At 35.5% G+C, this 24,221-nt stretch overlaps 1 protein-coding gene across 13 annotated transcripts in view; it reads right to left on the reverse strand.

Moving 5' to 3' along the window:
• Nucleotides 1-24,221, reverse strand: part of TSC22D1 (TSC22 domain family member 1) — a 124,268-nt gene that overhangs the window by 94,951 nt on the left and 5,096 nt on the right. The window lies entirely within an intron of this gene.

Genomic DNA, 24,221 nt, shown 5'->3' on the forward strand with positions numbered 1-24,221 from the left:
TAAATTTAGAAGCCCACTTCACTTTGAAAATGAGAAACAACTCCCAAGAAATCATTATCTTGCTCAGATTAATAATGGTCTAAATTTACAGTTTCTCCTTAAGTAGGAGCTCCAAATCCTTGAATTACCAGGCCCCACAGAATATATAAATTAAAAAGGCAACAAACTTAGATTTTAAAAAGCCAAATGTCCTTAGGTTAAGTTATAAGGTAAATAAAATAAGAGAGCTGGCTGGAGAAATAGACTCACTCACGAAATTCTCCCAAGTCATATTACTTTCAAGATATCACCTCTCTATTTTGCCTAAAGTATGCCAAAACTTGTGGATTCAACATATTCATACTCAAAAATGAACTAAACAGATTTCCTTAAACAGGAATTATTTGAATCACTGAGGAGAACTGTATCTCTCTTGCTTCAGGAATTAATTTATGAAGACTATGGATTGATAATCACTTACACAGAAAAATGTAAAGGCACTTTCAAAATGAGACCATTATTCAAACAAGAAAGAATAGCCTTTGCAAGACTACTACTGATTGAGGCTCACAAGAAAGACACAGTAGGACCTAACCTAATTCTGTTTTAATAGACAGCATTCTTTGATGTAATGTTTCAAGAGGGAAAAAAGAAATTACTCCACTTCAGGATTTACAGTTCAACCAGTAAAGAAGAAATTCCAAACCAAAGCTAAGAAAATCAGCAATGCTGAAATGCCACAAAAGAACTCAAACAAGGAGGCAGAAGGTCTGTCTATTCATCTATCATTTTAGTATTTTCCATTATTAAAGTTTAAAGATTCTTACTGAATATTAAGTTACATTCAAATTGGAAACAATCTAAGTATTTTATATATGAATACCACTCTTAAGAAACTCTCCTGAAATGTACAGACTATTTGCAATATTTGTTCTCAATACTAAATTACTAAATAAGCATATAATATTTATTAGGTCTAAGCATTTCTAATATCAACGAAAAGAGAGAAAGATTCACGGAATCATTTTTAATCAATGAAATAGAAGATAACCTATTTCTATGAAGACTATGATTTATATTCTCTTGTGTTATAGAAGACTAATTTGAAGTCTAAATTATAAATTTACAGATAATTCATAAAACAAAACATCTTAGAGTCACATGGTAGCTCAGATGGTAAAGCATCTACCTACAAGGTGGGAGACATGGGTTTGATCCCTGGGTTGGGAAGATCCCTTGGAGAAGGAAATGGCAACCCACTCCAGTACTCTTGCCTCCTCCAGAGGAGCCTGGTAGGCTTACAGTCCATGGGGTCGCAAAGAGTCGGACACAACTGAGCGACTTCACTTTCACTCTAAACTGGGAACGTGACACAGAAATTTTCTTCTTGTTCTTTTTCATTTATTCTTACTAGTTCTAAGGCATTTCTGCAAAGAATAAGAATTTCCCACAAATCCCTTCACATGTCCAAATCAGGCACAACTGGCATTAAGAAGAAAATGAAAGAACATCCTTAAGAGAAGCAGTGAGTCTTTGCAACTCCAGCCCCCATACACACTTGAGTTAAATAAATTCAGTAAAGGTTTTACAAACGAATGAAGCCCACTGGTCAAAAAACAAAAAGTTAAGGAGAACTTTGTCAAGCAGCTGATGTCTAAAGTTAGGCTTTCTTATCCTAAAGGAAATAAAAATCATCATAAGTATTTGTTTCATGGATTCTCTTTTTTTGGGGGGGGCGGCGTCCATCAGCATCTAGGGTTAATTTCTATGTATGATCGATCACCTGAAACTTCACAGGTATTATCCTGAGGTGACACAAATTTTAGCTAAATTATAAGACCCATTATAAATTTTCTAATGTTCTTTTCCAGACCAAAATTAGTAAGAAAACAAACTGGATATTGCCAAAACATCCAATTTCACTTTTAAATTTTAAAAAGTGAGAGATCTTGTCGAAAAGGCAGACAGACAGACAAAGCCCAGCTTCCTTAGAATTAGTTAGCCACAGCACTGTGTTGTATCTGGAGGAAAAGACAGTATCCCCAATCCAAGTACTAATGATGCCCGACCCTGCTTAGCTTCCGAGAAAAGGTTATAGCTAACCACAACTATGTATATATTATCAAAAGGGATACACCTTATAAATACTAAAATAAGGAAGAAAGCCTGGAAATTAAGGAACATAAAGCATGGAAAGCAATAAACTAACAAAGAAAATATAATGAGAGGGAAAGAAACCTGTTAGATTATTTTAAAAATCTAACCAAATTCCAAGATTTACCAATATATTTTTTTCTTCATCCTTTTGGAAAAGATACTAATCCCAAAATTTGGGGCTCAAGTTATTCTATTAGGTTTAAATATTAAGTATTTGTTAAAAGAGAGAAAAGCAATAGCTAATCCAACTGTATCTTCAGGTTCTACTAGCTATAAGATAGGGAAGTAAAAAAGGTAAAAAAAACAAAAACAAAATGTGCAATACATTTTTAGAGCAATTAATGCACTATAGAAGGAAGGATAAAAGGCAATCCTAAAAATATGTATCAACTATAAAAAAAGTCTAATTCAGAGTCAAGCTGCATTTAAAAAGGCAACTTCAGGGTCAAGATAACTAAACACAGAAACATTTAAATTTACCACTGCCTCCTTTAAATGAAAAAGGCTTCTATATTTCAAAAAAAGAAAACCTTAGTGAAAGTAATTTTATGTTAAAATTAATGGAAATATGATGAGAAACAATATTGACACAGTATTAAAATATCTCCCACAAGACACTTATTATTATAGGAAAAAAGTAAATTAATAGTGTAGAAACCTGACAGACACTTCCTTAACCAAATTAACTTTTATCACCACCAGTATCAGGACAAATCGGTACCATGTACCTCCTGATACAATGTACTGATAAGGACATAACATCACTTCAGTAGAATCTTTTCCAAAAATGTTTAATTCTCAATCTGATTATGAAAGAACATCAGACACACAAGTTAAAAAATAGTCTAACTAACCAGTACTCTTCAAAAATGTCACGGTTACAAAAGGCAAAGACAACAAAGAACCAGCCCAGACTGAAGAAGATTAAACAGACATGACAATTAAATACACTGTGAAATTCTAGATAGGATCCTGGACCAAAACAAGGTCATTTAATGGACTATGATCAAAATGCAAATAAACTTACAGATGGTTAGTATTAACTCCTGATGTCTACATTTGTTCTACAAATATTAGCAAAAGCTGGGCGAATTCTATGCACTATTTCTGCAACTTTGGTAGACCTAAGTTTGTTTTAAAATAAAATTAAAAGGTTCTGAATAATTTGACATAAAGTGCACTTCAATCTTTCTTTAAAAACTACCTCTAGTAGAAATACAGAGAAGGCAATGGCACCCCACTCCAGTACTTTTGCCTAGAAAATCCCATGGACGGAGGAGCCTTGGTAGGCTGCAGTCCATGGGGTCGCCAGAGTCGGACACAACTGAGCAACTTCACTTTCATGCACTGGAGAAGGAAATGCAACCCACTCCAGTGTTCTTGCCTGGAGAATCCCAGGGATGGGGAAGCCTGGTGGGCTGCCGTCTATGGGGTCGCACAGAGTCGGACACGACTGAAGCGACTTAGCAGCAGCAGCAACAGCAATAGAAGTAACAGCATTAATGTTCTGTACTAACATCAGAAAACTAATCAGATAGTGATAGTCTTGCTTATGCTTTTTAATTTTTTTGATAAATAGTTCTATACAGAGAACTCTGATTTGGAAGAAATCAGAGATAAAAAAATATCTTCTCTTCTACAAACAGAGAAACTGAATTATGTTTATGTTAAACTAGCATGGAAATGAACTTTGGACTAAAGCAAGCATATAGGAGTAATTGGCTAAAAAACAAAAAGTCTTCAGATTTTGAATTACTACATGTGAATTTTTATTCCCGCATAATAAAAAATTCAAGGAATAAAACTTTGTGCTCATTTTCTTAAAAATCTCCATAAGAAAGTATAGTGCCATAAATACCCCTCTTACAATTTTTTTTCCTAAAAATCAAATTACAAAATTCTCAATTAATAAACCTTCACTTAAAAAATGAGTTACAAGTAAATATTTGTAACCTGTTTTTTTTTTTTTAACACTTACGGAGAGCTTAGTATACAGCAATATAGTACGTGTTTTATATATATGGCCTCACTCAACCTCACAACTCAATGACATACAATACAATTGTCACAAGTTTACTGAGAATAAACTAAGGCACAAAGCAATAAAGTTAACTCATCTAAGATCACAAATCTAGTAAGTTGTAGACTAGGAAACAGAAAACCAATTTGTCTCCAAGATCCTGAGTTTTAACTAATTTTATACTTTTCCAAATTATATTATTTTGATTAGCAATATTTGCTTTTAAAATACTTAGAATGTGATAAAATGCTAGAATAAACGCTTTAAGTAGAACTGAAATTTTCTTCTTTTATTTGTTTTGCCATTTCTACCAACCCAGGAAAGTCTGCAAGGCAAAAAGACTTAGAAATAAAGTATAGCAAAACTCAGTATCAGCACCATAAATAACCTAGAAACAGATGTTTCTACAGAACCTAAAAGGCCTATATCTAAAAGTCTGTTGAAATGGTAATTCGAAATTCTTCTATCTTGAAAGGATCTCCAAAAAATCAAGATTCAGAATTTTAATTTCTAGTTTACATGTCACATGTATCTATTAACCTGTCTAACAAATATATAGGACAGTCTCTTAAATGTATAAAAATCTCATAAAAAGTTCAATGAGTTTAATTATCTTAATGAAATTTAAACATTGTATTTAAGTCATTAAATATACACATTAAATTAATAAACATTATATTAAGTCATCACTTCTGTTACGAGCAGTGTAAGAATAATGATCTAGCAGTAACAATTGGATTTTATTCTCTACTAATTCAGAGCTCAATTCTGCTACTTAGAGAACAGTCTTTCGTTTGTTACCGTATATAATATTTTGTACGGCTGTTGTAGCTGTCCTAAATTTTAATGTATTTTTAAAATTATTTACACACGGCTTTCATTATTTCTACTCAAATTCTTCTGTATATAAAAACAAGATCAAAGGAAGGTCATTCCCTTCCTCATTCCGATGAAACCTAATAAAAATCAATATAATATCTCTTTGTGAGTATGATATAAGAAGTACTCAGTAGTTTATACAAGAACAAGATGCTTTCAAATTCCTTAACAACAAAGCGAGCAAGGTTTTTTAAAAGACTAGAGAATTATTTAATTATAAATAACACCTTTAATCTACTCTAGTTCTATATAACTTGTCTGGCCATTGAGCCTGCAGTGACAAAAAGTAGTCACAGATGGCATACTGAACTTTGAGGTCCATGTCAGTCAGTAAACCATCAAAAATTAAGAAAGCCCAAGTTTGCCAAATACTCATGAGGTATTTAATACCTACACAGTAATGAAACTACAAACCAGGAAAATAAAGAATGCCCAACCTGATATGCTATACTAAATTTACATTCTGAGGGAAAAAAAAAAACACATTAATCCTGATATTTTACCAACCATTCACAGCTTTCACAGACAATCCTACTTTCCAAACATTTTAGAAATAAGATTTTATAGTCACGATCCAGGTCGTGAAAACGAAAATACTGCCAAAAAAGAAAATGGTGAAATGGTATGAAAGGAAAAGAACATCATTACCATCAAATCAACTTTAGAAATGTGATTTGACATAAAAGAGATACATGAAGTTTAGTTAAAACCATGTGGGCTATCCATACAACTTTCTAAAGGCCATCACAGATCTTGGATTAAGGCCTTGTAAGTGCCACTATTACCACAACTCAAGTTTTCAATTTAGTCAGTGAGAAAACAGCAAATGTGAATATAACTTCTTCAAGAAATAAAATTCTTGTATACTCCCTTCACATATTTAAATAAGGCACTTCTTTAAGTTTTATTCAGAATACAAGATTATAGTGTTTGAGTTGGAAAATCTTTTTCCATTCTTCCTTTAAAACTTGAATCAAGTCTCTGATAAATACAGCTAATACTTTAAAAATGCTGACTTCCTGCTGTTTTATGGTCTATCGTCAAAGTTATTCCCAAAAAAGCCAGAAAATACCTTAATCTACCAATACATCTTCAGGAACATCTCCAATATCCATTCTTTTCACCTCTTTGATAAATCTTTTAGTCTCCAAAAGACTTCCATTATTCTCAGAATTTGACATCCTTTTTGGTACCACTTTCTTATTCCATTGCTGAAATAAATGCTTAACACATGAAATAGATAAATGGGAGTGCAAATGTTTAACTGGGTCCTTTACTTTGTTAGCAATGTCAAGTTTTAACTCTAAAACATAAGAAAAACAAAGTAAAGTAAGTAAAATGTCCTATGTTTTACTAACTGAAGCACAGAGCAAGTTCTGATTAGTTCCTATCTCTGAGTTCATGGAGTTAACTAGTTCTTTCTCTCCTAGTTTCAGATTTCCCCTAGGAATATGCTAACTCATACGAGGCCCATCCTTAAGGTCTGCAAACCATTTACAATGACAGGGCCAATTAAATGAGGCTGCAAATATGCCAGTGCTATACTTCTCACAACATGTTCTTAAACTTCTGCCAGATGGTATATATACTTGCTATACATTTTCACATGACAACAATTATACTTTTATTTCTAATATAAATCAAATACTTAAGAGAAAACAAGGTGGTATAGCAGAAAAAGAACCGCTCATGTAGAATAATAAATGAAGGGACGGGATGCACTTGAAGCCTGCCATCACTTAGCTATACGACCCAGAATATTCCTCACATGTAAAATGAAACAGATCAACATTTCCCAAAGTATGTTCCCAAAAACACAGGGTCTACAAGACATATAGGTGCTATATGTTCAAATGAGTTGGAGTCAAGAAATAAGACTGTCTTCCTTCTGCAGAATTTCTCAGCCTTCAATAAATTAAAATACAATGTCAGTCTCCAAGATGTATATAACAAAAAGCATTCTCCCCCAAATTCCAGGGCTCTAGAACATTTTTCTTTTTACTTGAAGAACCAGCATTCCCAAAACATTAGTTTTGAAACTTTTAAACTAGATTTCAAAATCCAGTTCAAGGAATCTCTGAAACTTAGAAACCAGGTACTGACTCATTATCTTATTTAAAATAAACTGATTTAATTCCATTCATTCTAAGCAGATAAGTCTTCAGTTCCATATGGGACTGAGTATGGAACAGATGGTCTTCAGGACATTACGCCTGTCTAAAACAATCTTACAGCAAAAAAGTTTCAGAACCATTTGATTAGGGAAATGGTTTCATTTTAGGAGTATCAGCAATCTGCCACATGACACTACATTCCTTCTACATATTCCCTGCCTCCATTAAGAAAGAGGAAAGTATGCTTTTAACAATTTTTATTTCCATGAGTTCCAGAATTCTGAAGCACTTCTCCAATAGTCAAGCTACAGTCCAAGCACCCTGGGATTCAGCAAAAGAATTAATCGCAATGCTTTCATTATAAATTCACTTTTCTCTTATGTATCTGGAATGGTGATACTAAATATACATTGTTTGTAAGAGAATTGAGAAGGTGTGCACTCCTCCTGCATGCATTAATTCTCTAATGGAGCTCCAGGTGAGAAAGGCTACCACGGAAAATGTCACAAAGGCGCAGCATCACTTGTTTCTAAGGCTGTAGTATGGAGAAAGTCTCTAAACACGTAGACAAGTTCGTAATTTCAATTTACAGTAGGTAAGAAAGGAATCATTCTTATTTGGCACAGTAAGAGCAGCAGCTACTATTTACCGAACAAAGAAGTGAACTTGCTGCACTACATTATCTCCTTTAATCCTCCCATTAACAGTGCAAGGGTAGCTAGTACTCCCATTTAACAGGTAAGAAATTGGGCTTACAGGTACATTTACAAAGGTCAGACAATGAAGAGACAGCATAAACAAGATTAGACACCTGATCTGAGGCCAAGGATAATGCTCATTAAACTCCACCTCATTATGCTCTATGCTCATTAGTCTACAGCATAGATTAATCAACCTGTGTGAACAGAAAAGCTGTCATGCACATCACACACAGAATAACTAAGCATAATTTAATGCGGAATAATTCAGAAGACGTACAAGATTTTAGGATATTTCTTCAGGGTCCAAGACAAAATTGTTTAAGACCAAAATCATGTCTTTTTCCCTTTGCATCCTTAGTATGTTTGCTCAGTGTGAACATATGTGTATAACAAGCATTTAATAAATATTTCTTAAATAATCACACATATCAAGAAAGAACAGAAATATGATAAATATAAAAAGCCTTCTGGGCTAAGAGACAATTGCTTACATTGCTTAGTTTTTCTAAAATACTTCATACAGCTAAAAACTATCACCAGATCCTCCTCTCGCCTGACCATCCCTTTTACTGGCCTTTCTATTTTTGTTCCCCCCCCCCCGCCCCTTTTCATGTTTTGAACCTCTAACTCAACCATTTGTATTAACTACATTTGTATTAATTGTATTTAAGTCACATATTCACAACACAACCAGGTTTTTGTTAAGCCGATGTGTTCACTTTTTTTTTTTTGCATATGGATCAATTTCTTAATAAGCTAACTGAAGCTACTGACAGATTCTTATAAGCTAAGAATCTGAATGTAACTAGAGACATACCTAAACTTATATAAAGAAAAAACAAAGTGAGTCTGTTAGCCTATCCATTTCAGAAGGGTAACCTCACTGATAATTTCTCTTTTTCAATGTGACTGCTTCAAGGATTGGGAAGAGTGGCAAATTTAGGCTCTTGAAAGCATATCAATAAGCAAAATGTCTAGAAATGCAATCAAGTGTACAAGATGTGAAAATTACTGACTTTTAGCAGCTTTGGCTATTTCATATTACTGGAAAGTGAAATTATGGAACATGTGAATAAGATTTATACTATGTTACTATTAAATGACAAATTACTACTATATCCTTTAAGATATACTTTAAGATATCCTTTAAGATATCCTTTACTGTTAATTATAATTTTTAAAAATTCCAATTGTTTTCTCTAGTTCCACTGTTTATAAGTGAATCAGGAAAATATAAAAATTAAGGAAAGCAACTTTACTATAAGACATTTGAATTAAAAGAATAACTAATGCAACTAAGATTTAAAAATAATATTCTTCTAGGTTAATAAGCAAAAAAGACTAGTAAATCTTGTTTTTCAACTTCATATAAAAATGTTCATGTAAATTAGTAATTTTTTATTCCAATAATAATCTTGCAATGTGAACATAAGCTGTCACTGTACAAAATTAAAAGATCTGAGTCACAATGTGCTATTATAATTGAATTGATTAAAGAGTTTTCTATTTTGAAAAGTACTGTAATTTGATCACATGAAACAAAAAATAACCTGAAGTATCAAGAGCTTATAAGTCTGTACTTAAAGCTCACTGAGATCAATACAAGGCTACCAGTCTGATCTATTAAAATGTTTGTCATAAAACTATCTCTATATCAATTTATTTTTCAGAAACTGGATTCCACTTAAGCAGATTTTCTAATTAAAGGCTTATTCTTTAGCAAAAACTTGGTAAACTTAAATAATTTTGAGTAGAAAATGCTTTCAAATGTTTTAAGAAAAAAAGAACGCAATTAAGATTGAGAGGATCATCATTTGGAACACCAGTCACTGTACCACTCCTGAAGAACCAACAGGAAGTGTATAAGGCCAAAGAGCTCCATACTCATATGCTAAAGACTGCTTTTTTTGTGGCCTGCATTTGTGCTTTTTTTTTCAAATTTTAAACTTTTTATTAGTGAAAGTGAAGTCACTCAACTGTGTCCAACTCTGCGACTCCATGGACTGTAGCCCACCAGGTTCCTCCGTCCATGGGATTCTCCAGGCAAGAATACTGGAGTGGGTTGGCATTTCCTTCTCCAGGGGATCTTCCCAACCCAGGGATCGAAGCCAGGTCTCCTGCACTGCAGGCGGACTCTTTATCATCTAAGCCACTAGGGAAGCCCTTTTATTGGTATAGCTAATTAACAATGTTGTGGTAGTTTCCGGTGAACAGCAAAGGGATTCAGCCATACATATACATGTATCCATTCTCTTCCAAACACCCCTCCCATCCAGGCTGGCACATCACATTGAGTAGAGTTCCATGTGCTATACAATAGGTCCTTGTTGGTTATCCATTTTAAATACAGCAGTGTGTACATGACCTTCCCAAACTCCCTATCTCCTCCCCCAGGCAATCATAAGCTCCTTTTCTAAGTTTGGGTTTCTTTCTGTTTTGTAAATAAGTTCATTTGTATCAATTCTTTTTAGATTCCATGTATAAGGGATGTCATACGATATTTCTCCTTCTCTGACTTACTTCACTCATTATGACATTCCCTAGGTCCAAAGTAGTATCAAGTATCAATACTACTGGCCCTCCCCACCTGTGGATCCCACATCTTCAGATTCAACCAACCAGAGAATGGCCGAATCCATGGATATGGAACCCACAGAGAGCCAGAGTGGTACAAGCTCTGGAATCAAATCACCTAATGGAATACTAGCTCCATCACTTAGTAGTTATGTGACCAACTTCCTTGACATTTTACCTGTAGTAGTATGTCAGCCAATAATATAGTGAAAGACATTTTAGAATCATCTGTCATCCAATCCTAAGGTCCTCTATGAATTTATCATCAACCTTATACAAATTTACCTTAAAAAAAAAAAAAGTTAAAGAAGTTGCTACTTCAAGTATTATTTACCTTCAGTAAATATTAAACATACTTGATACTGGGGCTTCCTAGGTGGCTCTAGTGGTAATGAACCTCCCTGCCAATGCCAGAGACATGAGACATGGGTTTGATCCCTGCACGAGGGGTGACCCCCTGGAGGAGGAAATGGCAACCCACTCCAATAATTCTTGCCTAGAGAACCCCATGGACAGAGGAGCCTGGCAGGCTACAGTCCACAGGGTCGCAGAGTTGGACAAGACTGAAGCACCTGAGCACACACGCAAGTATGCTTGTTCCTAAAAGGATTGGGATGAGGGGATATATATATACTTATGGCTCATTCACACTGCTGTACGGCAGAAACCAAGACAACATAGTAAAGCAATATCCTCCATTTAAAAATAAATTTTAAAAAAGGACTCGGATGCAGTTTAATATTTGGTTTATTACTATGGGATTCAAGAATGGAGGCAGAAAACTAGTTAAGATACCTAGCTTGGACTCACCCTACACCTCCTCATTCTAGATCTACCCTTCCTCCCTGGAATCTCAAAACAGGTAAATTCCTAATAAGATATATATCCAGTTGTACAAACATAAATCCTGATGTCACATAGGAGAATAACTGGTAAGTAATGTTTGACAGATCCCAAAAGAAGAGAATAACACAATGAAAAAACAGCTTAGGAATCACTGAAATCCCTTATTTTAAGATTCTATGATATCATGGAATATCCACCAAAGACAAAAGATAAGGCTCCATGCTTGACTCTGGAAGAGAAGTTAAGATCAACTGTAAGTGATCAAGCCTTTTAAAACAGGACAAGAAGGAAAGACTCAGACATGTGACGGCTCTTTAGCACCTGATCAGCATACAGCACTGGAGCCAAAACCAGAGATTTACTCAATTCACCTCATCACCTTGCACCCCAAACAATACAGTTGAAAAAACAAAAATCAAGTTAAAAAGGTTAACTACAAAGTAGCATTTTTTCCAAAATAAATTTAATAAGGTAAGTTTCACTGAACCAGTTCAGTTCAGTTGCTCAGGTGTCTGACTCTTTGTGACCCCATGGACTGCAGCACGCCAGGCTTCCCTGTCCATCACCAACTCCTGGAGCTTATTCAAACTCATGTCCATTGAGTTGATGCCATCCAATCATATGAACCTCTGTTGTCCCCTTTTCTCCTCCCACCTTGAATCTTTCCCAGCATCAGGGTCTTTTCCAAAGAGTCAGTTCTTCGCATCAGGTGCCTGAAGTATTGGGAGTTTCAGCTTGAGCATAAGTCCTTCCAATACCATCTCTCAAAAGTAAATATTAAAACAGGAGAGTATTTTCCTCAATAAAGAATCCTAGTCATTGTTGAAAATAGTACAACAAAAAGGATACAACGAAGAAAACAAAACTACATTAAAGGCATAAGCAAATACCTCCTTATGAAAGAAAGTGATTGTATTATCCATTTCTAAAAAAGAGACTTAAAACATCTAAAATGAGAAATCAGCTTTGATACAATTATTTGATTCACTGCATTGAAAAGATGATAAAAATATTTCAAAGAAAAAACTGAGGGGGGAATATTATAATAAAATATCCAAATAAGTAAGTATCTACACAATACCTTAAACTGATAGGTAACTGATATGCCATTTATTCATCAGTAACTGACATGCCATTTATTCATCAATAATTTCATTAATATAAATATAAAATTATATAAAATATATACAGTATATGATATTTTATAATATATAAAATTGATATAAAATATAAAAATCATTGATAATTACTTAAATCTTAGCATGTATTAGGGACTTTTTAGTACTGAAAATATTCTCTCTAATATCTGTCTGTAGAAGCCTAACATTTATTTATAACACATTATGAATTTCTTACAGAAGACTCTTACTAGGAAAATGTGAAGCACTTCCCTTATTTGAGAATGGGGAAAAAAAGCAACATAGAGCAGCATATTAAACAGTCCATGGTTAAATGATACAATGTGGCAAATACAACTAAAAATACCATCTCTTTATACTTATCCATAGCTCAGTAATTAACACCATTCGGACTTTATTCAGGTTCATGCTTCCTTAAAATAATATATAAAACATAACCTAACTTTCAACTAGTGAAGAGTCAATACCGTATCAAATTTCTCTGGGGTTTTCTTAAAATTTCCAACTCCGACTTTGCTGTCAGGTTATGAACTGCTACTTTCTTTCTGTCATCCTACATGCCTAAGAGTCCCGTTTTCCCCTTCCCCTCCCCTCATCTCCTTTAAGATGATACAGCTAGTAAAAGTCCAAAAAAGGACCAGAGATACCATGCAAAAAGAGGAAACAAGCAAAACAAAAAAAACCACATAGCTTTGTTTTATGATGGCAATTTCGAGCGGTTTCGGAAGCCAGAGCTGCGTTCTGAAGGATTAAGTTACCCACTCTGAATAAGTGGAGTGTTACCGTGTGTGGACTGGGTCCTTACCTTCTTAGCTTTCCTAATGAGGCCAAGGTCACTGGTTCAAACCATTATCTCCGATTGCAACCACAAAGAGAATGTGCCTCTATCTTCACCAGTGATGGAAAGGGAACTACTGAACTTCTCATACCCCATTAAGAAAGGAAGCAATGAGACATTCAACGTAAGGATGTGTTTCCTAAAACACAGCACTGATCAGGCCACTACATGAACACAAGAAGGGCCCTCCATTCCAAGTCCAATTAAGTCCAAACTTGGCAATCCTGCCTTTAAGGCTTTTCAAAGTTAGCCTCGTCTGCCACGTTCTTGTATACAGACACTATCTCCTACCAACTTAGACTATGTCCTGTGTTCTTTTCTATAAAACACTCTCCATACCTTGAACCTTTTGGGCTGTTTTCTCTGCTAATGTGACTTATATTACCAATCCCCACAGCTATCAAAGTTCTCTCAAAAGCATGTGATCTTTACATTCTATCTCTCACCACTGCTTTAATAGTATCTCTCATGAAACACCATATCCTACCTTGCCATACTTTTCCCATTTACTGGTTTTCTATCTCAAGTCATTCTCTAAAATGTTTCCAGAAGCTTGCAAAAACAGATGTAAATATTACAAGATAAATTATAAATGGGTGAAAAACTGACACAAAGGACCAAAAATAGGAGAAGAGTAATATATATTGAATCTGTTACCTGTTATCTCTTCCTTTCATGTACATGTGTGTGTGTGTGTGTGTGCATGCGCGCATATATATGTGTGTGTGTATATATATATATTTATTTATTTATTTATTCTTAAATTCAACTGCAGGCTCTCTTTAAGGATATAAATGCTAATGCTATGCTAAGTCACTTCAGTCGTGTCCGACTCTGTGCGACCCCATAGATGGCAGCCCACCAGGCTCCCCTGTCCCTGGGATTCTCCAGGCAAGATCACTGGAGTGGGTTGCCATTTTTCTTCTCCAGTGCGTGAAAGTGAAAAGTGAAAGTGAAGTCGCTCAGTTGTGTCCGACTCCTAGCGACCCCATGGACTGCAGCCTACGAGGCTCCTCTGTCCATGGGATTTTCCAGGCAAGAGTACTGGAGTGGAGTGCCACTGCCTTCTCCAAAGGATATAAACAGTGCTATGTATATACACGTAAATAAATTACATCCTTCCAAATACCCAGGAGATTCTGTAATCTAAGGACGATTTTAAAGCGTCCTCTTAAAAAAGCATATACCTTTGTATATGTGAAGTCACTCAGTGGTGTCCAACTCTTTGTGACCCCACGGACTGTAGCCTACCAGGCTCTTCCGTCTGTGGGATTTTCCAGGTAAGAGTACTGGAGTGGGGTGCCATTTCCTTCTCCAGAGGCTCTTCCCGACCCAGGGATCGAACCCAGGTCTCCCACATTGTAGGCAGACGCTTTACCGTCTGAGCCACCTCGTGTACCCACACATATGTGTGTATATTCCCAAATTTTTGAAATGGCAAACAAAAATGAAAAAAGGCACCAACATATAAAGGAATACGTTTTGTGGCACTTTAGATGTCAATAAAATAATCAAATTACATTTACTGTCAATGATAGTCTTAATGTTTTTCTCACTTTGAATAAATCTATACCATTTCCTTTTTGGTAGAGACTCTTGCCTGGAAAATTCCATGGATGGAGGAGCCTGGTGGGCTACAGGCCATAGGGTCGCAAAGAGTTGGACACGACTGAGCGACTTTTCCCGTACTAGGAGTGCTCAGGGGATAGGAAGAAATAATTCCATCTCTTTCTAGTGCCTGGAAGAAACTGGCAATGGACTCTGGTTAGTACGCAAAGAAATCACCTATGATCAATAACGTAAAGAACCCATCCTAGATATTTAGTTCACAGTTACCTGGATTTCCTTTCACTACTAAATATATTTAGGACACATCTGCTTTGGATTACAAACACAGATAAAACCTATGGAGACATTAAACTGCCAAAATCGTACTTGAAGGTTAGAACCACTTAATCCTTCAGACCTTTAAAACTGCAGCTGTAAATCAATAGCTTTTCTGGAAAATCAGGGTTGTCTTTTTCCTTTTTGACATAAGAGAAATGAAACATTGCTTTGAGGGAGGAGAAGCTAGAAAAGTGAATACAGTATTTTTACAAGTTGAGAAATTTGCTAACCAAAGGGTTCCTGAACTGAATCATCTTACAATGAAAACCACAATCCCCCTAATTTCCTCCATTCATTAAGACTGCTTTAAGACAACTTTAAGACTGCTATGACTCCAGAGCACATAATCTATCTCAAATGGTTTTATTAAACCCTTGCCCCACAAAAATAATACAAGAGTAAGGTTTTATTACTATCACCACTAGAAATATATCATACCCATATGATAGCAAAAATGTAATGCTAGATATTATTTCAACTATACCTCTATATGTTGTTTGACTAACTAGTCAGTACATGGCTTGTTGACATGGAGATATACACTAACCCTAATAACCAAAGAAACTAGGTAACTAGGAGAGCTGAGAGAGAATACAGTCTCATCAACAGTGAGCAATTTTATAATCAATCCATCCATCTACAATTACTCAGAAAAAGAATACTCCGACACGTACACTGAGTACCAGGAGCTCCTCGCCTAGGTAGTAAATCAGTATTATAAAAATAATCTGGGCTGCCTGGAAAAATAAGATGCTATCTCATCTGTCTTATCCCCAGGAAGCTCAGTACGCTTTACTCTATGGCTCCATGGATGAGAAAAGGCAATACCATTCACCACGATCTAATCCTTAATAAAATCAAGCCATGGTGAATCTTCTCCCCAGTCAACACAAATACAGTTTTAAGCCACACAGCCAGGTTTAACACTGGTATGTCCACAAAAGGATATGAAAACCTTTGAAGACTCTCAAACTAGCCTCTGATGACCCCTGAACTACAACATATTCTGTATTTTCCCTCCTGTTTTTAATAACCCCAACCTGAAAAGGCCTCATCTCTTAATACTTTTTTACTCCCATTTAATATCCATATATAATCAATTAAATTTATTGCTAATTCTAATCACTGCCACATGTTTTTCATGGTTCCTTGCCCTTAACAGAAACCATAACTTACTAATTTAGTAACAAGTAACTACAGTGACCATAAGCAAAACAGAATGGTTAGGAATTTTAAACAAGTAATTAACTCAACACTTACTACACTAACAAAGGAAACTCTTAATACAAACAAGTGGCATTTTGCCAGTTAAATGTTTATATTTTAAACAGCTGAAACTGCAAAGAACTTTCAAGGTAATACTTAGATATTTGAGAATCATTTATGCTAAAGAGCTGAACCAGTCAAAAGGAGATAAAGAAAAATACTGACACAATGTAGAAATAAATGGGTTTAAGTTGGAGAACTCATCATAAACTTACATAAACAAAACATATGTGCAAAAACAAACGGAGATGCTTGTTAAAAGCAGCAAGTAATACTGCATTGCTTTTTGCTCATGAACAGCAAAAAGTAATCAATCAATTTTCAATCAACTCTCTCAATCAACTATACTAAAGGAGAAAATAGTGTTATCACATGATGTATCAAGAACTTATTTACCTTTCAAATATGTCATAATAGTGTTTTTAAAAAGAAGTTGTCTTTATGCCAACATTAAATTTTTTTTTTCTTCACTTATTAAACAGATTTTGACTGAGTACCTACTGTCAGATACCAACATATACTTTGTATAAATAGTAGCAAACCAAAAACCTGTTTGTGAAGCTTAAAATCAAACAGATAATCACACACAAATTACAAGCTGTACTAAGCACTATAAAATAACAAGGTGATCTTAAACAGTGTTAACAAAGAATCTAAGTTTAGACTGGTGTATCAGAGAAGGCCTCTTAAGGTGACAGTGAAGCTTTAGGGAGGAAAGGAGGAAAGATGACATAGAACACGTTTTGGCTAAAAGAACAGTCCAAGCCAAAGCCTGGAGGACAGAGCAAGAAAGGATGACAACCTGAGGGTCTGAAAGGAGGCAGATGGGACTCAAAAAGTGAGGGGAAGTAGCATATGAAGCCAGAAGGGAGCAAAAGCAAAATGGAATCACCTTAAAAAAAAGTGGAAATGCCTTAGGGATTTGGGACAAGTGAGTAACTGAAACAGATTTCCATTTTAAGAATGTCATTCTGACTACAAGACATAAAATCAGAGAAAGGCAAGAATGTATGCAGAAAGTTGGTGAAGAAGCAACTGCAGTACTTTTCAGAGTTGAGTATGTTATCTTAGGCTAGAGTTGTGGCAACAGAGATAGTGAAAGAAAAGATAAATTCAAGATATATTTAGAAAGTAATGGTCAGAATGTAGAGGGTGAGGGAAAGAAATGACTGAGGCTCCTAAAGTGAAGAACTAGAATGAGAAATAACATTTATTAAAATGAGGATGACTAATAAATTTGAGAGGTCAAGTAATGAGGAGGTTAAGCTTGTGATCTGTTGAGACTGGGAGGCTGTGAGAACGCAAGTAGAGATAACATTTAAGGCAAAGGCCCACATCAGTCTAGAGCTAAGAAGAGCTCTACTACCTAGGGAAAAGGGAGGAGATGGGAAGAGGACACAAATCCAAAGAACTCCAACGATGAGTCTGATAGAAGAGCTGAACTGAAAGTAAATGAGAATGGGTGCTTCAAGGAAGGAAAACAAAGCTCAACTAGACCTCATGAGGCTGAAAGGTCCAGTAAGATTTTCAGGTCTAGCTGATAGGTAAGGAAGAAGTGAAGGGTTGGAGAGAGTGGGCCCTTTGAATACACGCGAGCCTAGGAAAAATGTCAACCTGGAATCCAAAACTCAATATAGACAGATCATTCTTTTAAAATAACATAAACATCCTTTATCATTTTTCCCCTCATGTCATTTCTTTTAATAAGCCACTAAAGCATATTCTTACCATGACATAGTCAACCCTAAAGACACAGTGACACAGCAAAAATCAACCACTATGGTTCAGATAATGCCGTACCAGAACAGGGTGTGCTCTGCAGTTTCATATTTTTTAATTGAAGTTTCTAAACAAACAAACAAACAAAAATCTATTTGCTGTGCAATACTGAAGCCAATGTTACAAAGACAGAATTTAGATTAGAAAATTAAAATGGTTTTCCTGAAAAGATAATTTTCATACAACTTTCCCCCCAAAATGTTAAAACTAATTCATCTAACATTTGTCTGTCTACTGTATTTTCCAGGTACATCAATCTTATGACTCTGCCCACTTTTTTCCTCATCAAAGGGTCACAGGTAAATGCTGATATGTTCTAGGGCAATTCCATGATTTGTACTAAGACACAAATCAACGAGGCCTGCCTTCTTTCAGGTTTTCAGCCACTCTAATACTCCTTAGGGGCTCACCTCGTGTTGGCCTTATGAGCAGTGGAAACAGCACCAGATTCTGAATTGGAAAAACGACTTTTAATCCTTACTCTGCTTCACTGCTATGTGTGTAACCTTACACAACCCACTTGGTTTCTTTAATAAACCAAATAAGCTTCTGTTTACGCACCAGTAAATTAGAGAAAACTTAATTCACAAGGTTGTTTAGTGATTAAATGTGATAATAAGTATTAACTGAATCTAATCCAACATTTTAAATCACTTCTGTGAACTGAAATACCAAGTTATAGGCCATTCTTATTTCTGCTGAATATAAGCCAAGCAATTCCACTCAAAATTTATGTACTAATTACAGATCAAAATTTTGGAGCATGAATCATTAAAATTAGTATCCTTCTTCATATTTAATAGCATAGCATTCTACAACTGAAATAGACGGTGTAGTTAACCACAGTTCACACTCCTTTCCTAAAAACCTCACAAACATGACAGAAAAGGAATTTTTAAGATATAAAAAGCCATGAGCCCACAAAAATTGAGAGAATGGGTGAAAAGACAATAGCAACAAAAATTTGGAAGCTGGAAAGCAGATGGTTGAGTGACAAATGACTTAGCAAACACTAGGAAATCAAATCTTTAGCAAACAGTGGGGAAAGCCAAGAACAAACCCAATTTAAACTGTAAAATCCCCAAAAGACTCAGGAATTGGCAGTACCACATACATCTGAAGTGGGATGTGGGGGAGAGAGAGTGCTAAAATAAGAAAGATTGTTTTAAAGTCTGTTTAAGAAGCAACCAGCCCCACAGATACCAACCACCCCTCCCCAAACCCAACAAAAAACTGAAAATATATTGTCTAGTGAATATAAAACACAAGATCCTGGGACTGAGAAAACGAGGCACAGCAATATGCAGGACAGCATACCGAAAACAAGCTGACCAAGTGAAGGAACCCATACGGAGGTGCCCGGACAGGTTACCAGAGTGAAGCTAACAAAACCTCTCAGAATTTCAAATCAGCATTTTACTCCCCTACTCACACACAACCACCATCTAAGGAAAGGCTGTAACACAAAAGATAAAGACCAAACAAATAAAAACTAAGAGAGTAAAAAATGGAGGACACAGATCACACATGGAGAAGAAACCTAAATGAATAAAAAAAAAAAAAACTAACACTTATACTCAGCTAAGAGAAAGTATGATTGCTACTAGAACAGGATAGATACTATTCAAAAGGACCAAAGACAAAAGCTCTTGGAAATTTAATATATGATAATTTATGATTATAGATGAAAACTCAACAGCAGTAGAGCAAAAAGAAAAAGATGGAAAATAGGAAAGAAAATATCAGAAAATCAGAAGACTGGTCAAGAAGGTCTATTATCCCAATAAAAGGAATTCGAGAAAGAAAAGAGAAATCGGAAAGAAATAATCAACAACCTCATTCAAGAAAAAGTCCCAAAACTAAAAGGCGTTTCCAGACTGAAGGGCACACCAAGCATTCAGCACCCTGAATGAAAAGAAATCCACATAAGGAACCCTCACTGTTAAATTTCAGAATGCTAAAAACAGATACACTCTTGAAAGCTTTCAGATATTTAAAAAATGAGAGAAGGGAAGAAAAGAGAATAAACAAGAGGACAGGGGTAAAAAGGAAAAACAAAACACACACAAGCCACATGTAATATATGTAAGCCATCAGCAAGGCTTCAAACTTCCCAAAAGCAGCATGGAAGCTAGAAAGCTATGGAGCAAAATGATAAAATAATACACTTTCCAATCCAATATCCTTTACCTAACTGTATAAGGGTAATATAAAGCCATTTAAAAATATGGAGCAAGCCAAGAAAAAATATGACATGGGTCACTGGAAAAGAGAGATCCAACCACAGAACCCCACAATATTAGGGAAGATCAGAGAAATATGAGAGACTTCCTCAGAAAGATAAAAGTGGTAACAATACCTGATATGTCTGAACATCTCCAGGGACACTTGATGAAACGCTGAGTCAGTGATTACTACAGAGAAAACTAAAGCGGCAGTGAGGCGTGGAGACAGTGAATTCCAGCCAGATCAGCCTATGGAAAAGCTAACAGTCAACAAGTCACATTGAGAACTGCTTATCAGCTCTTTAGTCTCCTACATTCAAGTACACCCAAAAGATCAAGAATTGCCAGACATCTGAGAGGCTCTATCACAAAATGTTAAGCCCAAAACCCACAAAAATGGGAAGAAAGGCAGCCTGGAGGAAACAGATGATGATGGATGAAAACATGGGGTAAGGGAACCCACTACTAACATTAGTACATGTTAAACAATATACAGAAATACATATACAAGTATACCATACATACTAGATGGCTGGGATCGGAGGAGGAAGGCAAGTGCAGGACATTAGACAGGCTAGGAAAAGTTATACTTTATAAGAAAACTGAATAATCAACAGTGATGCAATCATAACTATTAAGATGAAGGGGGGACCAGGAGGAAGGAGGACCAGCTGAGTAGATCATGACAAAGTGAATCTTCATTTTCTACCCAGGAAGTTACTAAAGCCAAAAACAAAAGCTAGGAGTATTTTTACCTAACACATACTTATACAAAGCAAACCTAAAGGAAGTCAACTTTGAATATTCATTGGAAGGACTAATGCTGAAGCTCCAAGATTCTGGCCACCTGATGCAAAGAGCCGACTCATTGGAAAAGACCCTGATGCTGGGAAAAATCGAAGACAAAAGGAAAAAAGGGCAGCAGAGGATGAGATGGTTAGACAGCATCACTGACTCAATGGGCCTTAATTTGAGCAAACTCTGGGAGACAGTGAAGGACAGGGAAGTCTGACATGCTACAGTTCATGGGGTTGCAAAGAGTTGGACACAACTTAGCAACTGAACAGTAATATAGAGCATATGAGTTAGAGACATTTCAAAGGACTTTCCAAATTCGTTTCATTCTTACAAAATCCTACGCGGTAGATACTATTCTCACCACTTTCTAAAGTGAGCAAACCGAGGAACAGAGAGGTTAAGCAGCTGGTGAACAACAGAGGGTGGCTCAACCCAAGCAGTCCACGCTCCTAACCACCTGGCTGCGTTGCACGTCAAGTAGTAATACAGGCGGTTATTTAGAGACTAGGAGATAAATATCACAATCATCATCTACAAGATGTGAAAGTGATTGCTTCAGGGAAATAGAGAGGGCAGGAAGCTTTTCTTTGTTTTGATAAGCACATAAACTATTTGGCTCTTTAAACTGGGCAGGTACAACATAAATAAAAATTAGATCTTATAACTTAGTATTTCACAGTTAAAGTATTTTATCTGATGCAACCATCCTAAGAAGCTGGCAAAAATGAGTATGACTCCTATTTGATAAGAAAGCTCAAATTCCTCATTAATAAATATTTGAGGAACTACTCTATATACAGGTACTCTATTTAGAAGATAAATATCAATTTACCTTAAGGTATGAAATTTCTTTTCATTCTGTTGCATTAAATTATATGATCCTGCATCTCCAACAGTTATGCTTAAGGTGAGAGACAATACAAGTTTTAAATCATCCAAAAGGCAGAGAAAGGTCTGCTCATTAATTCTTTCAAAAAACACTTAGCTCTTGCCCTGGAAGAATTCACGGTCTTGTGGGGAAAATGGGTAAATGTAATTTTAATTGAACGTGCACAGTGCCTTGAATAGAAGAACACTAAAAAGGGCTAAGGCAAACATTTCTTGAAGAGAATGCTACAGAGGGAACATCTGAGCTGAGTCTTGAAGGATGAATGGAAGTTTGACCAATTTCACAGAAGAGGCTGTATTAACAATCACAAAACACTGAAAACATCAGTGTGAAATACCTGCATCTTCCCTGTGCTGTAACAGTAAGTTCACATTAAAGGCTAACCTAAGACATGATGTGTTTTGTTTGCTAGCCACCCAGTTGTGTCCAACTCTTCGCAATCCCGTGGATTATAGCCCACCAGACTCCTAGTCCATGGAATTCTCTAGGCAAGAATATGGGAGTGGGTAGCCATTCACTTCTCCAGGGGGGTCTTCCCAACCCAGGGACCAAACTCAGGAATCTGAGCCACCAGGGAAGCCCAACATAAGACATTAAGACCTTTTTAAGGAGAATGATTTTTTAAAAAAAAGATCACACATAATCTTAAGGCCTGATCCATGTTTCTAATCTTTATAGTCTCTGCCAGTAGCCAACACCAGTAGACACATGTGTTACCAACATTTTAAAATTTACCCTGTGTCAATATTATTTCAAAAGATGAAAAAAGAACAGCCAATCTTCATTTATCCTACCACCTAAAAGTTTTATTGCTAATGTGTTTTCTAAGTCACAATACTGACATTACAATGTATCCTTTTCTCCCATGAGATCCATAGGTGAAGCCCAGAAGACACAAACAACACAGAAACTAACATGGGAAGAAAAAAGTAAAAACAATTTTTTAAATCATTATCACTTAACAATTTTTTCCCAAACTACAGTGATAATCCGCAGTAAAATGCCAAGAAAATAATACACAAATTTACCAGATCTGACCTTTACAGCTATTTTAGGGGTCATTTTGATATTACAGAATTTCAAACCTTTCTACATAATTTGCCCCTCATTAGTCCTCACCTCAGTTGCTATATGGAAAAATTTTGTTCTACTATCTTAAACTGGGACTCTAGCTCTACAGTTAAAAACCAAGTTGTAAGTAGCGACATCTGACTTTAATCATCTGGAACACCATGTTATGGAAAGCTCTATCATGCCCTACCACCAGGAGGAGAAAACAAAAAGGAAAAAGTCATGCCAGGAGACCACAATGGTAATTAGTAAAAATCATGGCAGGTTTGAATTCAAAGTATGTGGTTTTCATTTGTGTATCCACCCATCTTTTACTTCTCTAAATTTAGCATCCACATAATATACCTGTTCTTATAGGGGTTTTACTCAGATCACAGTCACTAGATTTAGAAAACCTGAATATCTGAGGTAAGTTAATTATTTAAAATTATAGATGTGTATTAGCATGATTTGATAAATTTAAAGGTTTAGCAACAATTATAATACAACTATTAAGGAAACCACCTCCTAGAAGAGGTCTCTCTTTAAAGTTAGAGCCTTGTATACATGATACAGAATACATGTGGCTAGATAACAAGATTCTATATATGACTTAGAAAAATAAGAATCTTCAAAGGCAAGAATTTAAATTATTTCAATTAACTATGCCTTTACCTTATATCTTTTAAGTAATTTAAAAAAAAAAGAAGGCCTCACTGAAACATTTGGCCTTTGTTTTTCTAAAATGGCAATTCTTTTGAAATATGCTAAATTTTTCCAAAGTGAAAACCACAGACATACATTTAGAATGTAAATGTTCCAACTGGCTTAATAAAAGTTCAATCACAAAAATCTCCAATACTAAAATATTTAAGTATCTTTCACATTTATTCAAAGTTCCACAGTGAAAATGAATAGCCTCTGTCAAAACTCCTTGATCAAAACTATTACTTTGATCAAGGTTAGTAAGGCAAATCTGTGAAAAGAACATTCCTTTAAAAATCAACTTAATTTAAAGCCGTGTAGTATCATGAGAGGTTTCACAACTCTTCTAGCTAGCCAGCTTCAAAGACACAATTT

The sequence above is a fragment of the Bos indicus x Bos taurus genome, chromosome 12 (genome assembly GCF_003369695.1).
Source record: "Bos indicus x Bos taurus breed Angus x Brahman F1 hybrid chromosome 12, Bos_hybrid_MaternalHap_v2.0, whole genome shotgun sequence".
Taxonomy (NCBI): Eukaryota; Metazoa; Chordata; class Mammalia; order Artiodactyla; family Bovidae; genus Bos; species Bos indicus x Bos taurus.